Source organism: Heloderma suspectum, chromosome 12, assembly GCF_057233095.1.
Source record: "Heloderma suspectum isolate Gila_16-S chromosome 12, 16-S_ref, whole genome shotgun sequence".
Classification (NCBI taxonomy): Eukaryota; Metazoa; Chordata; class Lepidosauria; order Squamata; family Helodermatidae; genus Heloderma; species Heloderma suspectum.
Window position 1 is genome coordinate 30902501 of NC_139469.1, and position 4363 is coordinate 30906863.

Consider the following 4363-nt stretch of genomic DNA (forward strand, 5'->3'; position numbering starts at 1 on the left):
CAGCCACTGAGAAGGCCCTCTCCCGGGTTCCCACCAAATGTGCCAGTGACAGTGGTGGGACTGAGAGAAGGGCCTCCCCAGAGGATCTCAGGACATGGGCAGGTTCATAAGGGAGAATACGGTCTTTCAGATAACCTGGACCGGAGCCGTATAGGGCTTTATAGGTCATAGCCAGCACTTTGAATATATAGTGCTGGCTGAAAAATATACAGATGGTTGTGGACCGGGGTGGTGGGGGCATTAAACATAATATTAAGCTTACATGTATGGGTAATTGTTACAGTGCCTATTAACAAAGCAGTGCGGATGGTAACTTATGCCAGATATAGGCAGAGATACATATCCTCATGCTTGGAGAGCTATTGTAATCCTTGGGTCAACGCACAGGGCCACCTACAGATGTTGAAAAAACATCTCCGGAGCGCAAAAAAGCTCAAAAGCACCACAAAAATAGAATTATTAAACACCCTGAGAATGAGGCAGAACAATGGAAGCCTCTTTCATGGAGGAAGAAAACTTTCAGGAAACTGGAGGACAGATTTAGGGTTATTCTTTTTTCTTTTACATTAATTTCTGGTTTGATCCCCTACCGAGGAAAATGTGGATTCTCAATGTGGATATCAAGGTAGCAGTCTCCCCACCCCCACCCCCACCCCTCTCTGTCTCTCTCTCACACAAGATGTGGGCAAACAGCAGTATTCAAATTAACAAATCAACAAAGATGCACAAAACCACCAAGATACCTCTAAGTCCAAAACTTCCCATCTCCTCCCAAGGTCTAGATATGCCAATGAAAGTCTATGCCCATCAGCCTTGCAGTTAATTCAAGAATGCAATCAATGAGTAGGGGTCCCTTGCATGCTCTATGAAGATGCACAATTTGAGAGCATTGCAATATATCCTGTTCCAGCAGGGAGCAGAAGCAAATTGGGTGCAATGCAGTATCAGCTCCAAACATCAGGTGGCAGCAAAAGATGTATTCCGCAGCTCTTTTGGATCTCTTCAGCAAAGCTAGTTCTGAGTTGCCAGTGGAGCTCAATACCTCCCATCCTGGGTCTCTTCGGGGTCTCTTCAGCGAAGCCAGTTCTGAGTTGCCAGTGGAGCTCAATACCTCCCATCCTGGTGTCAATTTCATCCAGAAAGTACTGCTGTGCCAAACATTTCTCCCACATGTTTTTCGACCATTCTCATTCAATTTGATAGAAGAAAATTGCTTCCAAAAAGAAATTCAATGGTGAAGAAATTTCAGAGAAATTATCATGGTTTGGGGTACCTTATTTAGGAGGTGGCTGCATGAGTATAAGTGTCCTGGCTTTCATTGTACAACCATCTCTCTGGCAGCCTGTAGCCTCCACAGCTTCCTTCACTTCAATTAAAGCCCAGTGGAAGGCATCATGAGGTAATTCCTCCCACAGGGCCTTTTCAGATCAGGAAGTGCAGGCAGCCTGGGAGGCTGCAGAGCAATGGAGATATGTGTAATAGATAGATAGATAGATAGATAGATAGATAGATAGATCAATCGATCGATCGATCTTTATTACAGTCAAAGACCAGCCCAAAATAGATAGATGAATTTAAAAAAGAAGTACATTAAAATTATCTGTCATATATCCCCAATCAAATTAATAAACACTTCAACACAGTGTAGTACTAATGTAATGCAAATCAGCCATATTGGGTGGATGGCATTACTCCCCAGACTTTATCTTTCATCCAGCTAGGTAAATCCGAGCTCCCTCAGCATCCTTCTTCGAACACCTATCGCGTAATAGAAAGAAAACACACACAGCATCCTCAGTTGCCTTGCAGTGATTAGATAAGCTCAAAAACACCACAAAAATAAAACACCCTGAGAATGAGGCAGGACAATGGAAGCCTCTTTCATGGAGGAAGAAAACTTTCCGGAAACTGGAGGACAGATTTTGGCTCAGCATTAACTCTACCTCTTCCTTTCAGCTAGATACAACACTGCCCCCCCCCACACACACACACATACCTGCATTGTTGTGAATGAAAAATGGGGGTCAGCCTGCCAACACATTTGATGCTGTTACAGCACGAAAAACCCAAACCCCCTTATAAACATAAAAGAATGAAAGAATCGGTGATACAAGCCCTGCCAATGGGGAGCCCTACCGGTGAGAAACTGTTGAGAATTTCCCCTCCCCCTGGAAACATTTGGTGAGATTGTCTCCCAAATTTCTCTGCCTACAATTACAAATAAGGTGGAGAATTTTGAGAGACCATTTGCGCACAGCTCTAATAAACACATCTGTTGGAGATTTCTGCCAATAGGAATTACAGCACAGGATCTCTACCATAAAGCACAGCAAATCTCTGCTTCAAGCATTCAGCATGAATATCGTCCAACTCCTACAGACCCTGTAACAGCAAGATCTAAGAGCAGCCACATCAGCCTTTAATTTTCACTCCATAAAAGGAAAAAGTACTTCCCAGTAGGAATGGTTGAGAATTTCATTTTAGTTTAGTTTCGATAAGGATTTACCAAAATTCTCCATATTCTCAATATTCAGCACAAAAACAACTTTAGATTAAAAAGGGGGGGGGGGAAACTGGAATGTGGGAGAAACCACGACTGACAGATTCATTCCAGGGCTTTGAGTACTTAGCTCTTAAAAGTCTAGGTTGTAATCCTTGTCCATTCAGCCATGTTAGTGGGTTGGCATCTTTTTCTTCTGACAGGGTTCTCATGTTGGCTATATGGCAGGTAGGGAAGTTTGCTGCTGGGAAATCCAGCCCTTTGGGGGCTTGCCAGACTTCCACGTTGCACCCAACTTGGCATGCACTTGCAAGCCGAGCCATGCATTTTCCCCAAATTCCGGGAACGTTCTACATATTTTTTTTAATTTGCAGAAATAGACATTTGCACAAATTCCAACTGTAATTTCCCCAATTTGCACAAATTTCAGCTGAAATTTGGGCAAATTGCAGAAATTACAGTTGGAATTTGCACAAATGTCTATTTCTGCAAATTAAAGAAATACTGAAAATCCGCCAGTTGGCTGGACTCGCTGTGCACCAAGTTGGGCCAGCTGGTGGAAGATGGAACGGAGTCTGAGGGGCTGAACCACCACCCCCAACCAGATTCCTCTGACATCCCTAATGGCAAGCAGCTACATCATGGTCCTTCCTATGCTGGGAATAGTTGTAGCTATTGAATCTGGCTGGTGCAGATGGGTGAAAAATTAGTTTGGGTTTGTTTTTGATAAGAATTTACCCAAATTCTCAAAGTCTATGACTGGTTCCTGTCATAGAAGCCTTGTTCCTAGGGCATCCCCAGAGCATTCCAGGAAGCTGTGCTTGAAGGCTCCTGCCAGCTTCCTAGGACACTCTAGGAATGAGGCTTCTATGGCTGAAACCATAGAGACCATTCCTAGACTGTTTTGCTTTTAGGGATGTACGAATCCCTTACCTTGCTGTCCGCAGGGGGTCTGTGGGGGGGGAGGCGATCCGTTCCTCCCCCCCCCCCGGAATCCTCGCCAGCCGGCTCCACTCCGTGTTGATTCCGCGGAGCTGCCGGCCAGCTCCGAAGCCCCAGCAATACAGCCACCATTGCTGTATCACTGGCTGGACTGATGTACTGCGGATGCAAATGGCGTCCGGCATAGCGGACACCATTTGAGTCCCTGTTCTTTGACGTGATAGGCTACTTAAAACTTTACATAGCCTATCGCGCAAAGGAACAGGGACACAAATACGCCATTTGCGTCCCTGTTTTTTCACACAATAGGCTACATAAAGGTTTGACCTCTGTTGTTTCCCTGTGTCTGTTTTAGATTGTAAGACCCTTGGGGGCAGGGACTTGTCATACCTGTTCTTTGTAAAACACCATTTACATACATGAGGATGAGGATGAGATGAGTCTCTCTCTCACTCTGTCTCTCTCTCACTCTGTCTCTCTCTCTCCCCCCCCCCATTGAGAACAAAGGAACTGAGGTCCAAACTAGACAGGGCATTGTGTGATTGTACTTAGCATGTCTAGTTTTTACCATTTAAATAGCAGTTGTGGGGTGGAATGAATAGAATCAGGACCATGCTGTTGCACTCATGTCCTTCTTGTGGGTTCCTGGTCAACAGCTGGATGGCCACTGTGTGAACACAATGCTGGACTAGATGGACCCTTGCTCTGATCCAGCAGGGCTCTTCTTCTGTTCCCCTCCACTGCTGCCATCCCAATGAAGAAGCTATTCCCCATGACTGGAAGCTTCCATTTGTAACCTTTATTGATGTGTTGCTCATGATTTCACACCGATAAGGAGCCAGATACCGTTTACACTCCTGCTTAAACTGATACATGCAACAGGACTTTGGAACAATTTTTAAATTAATAAATATGAGTGAA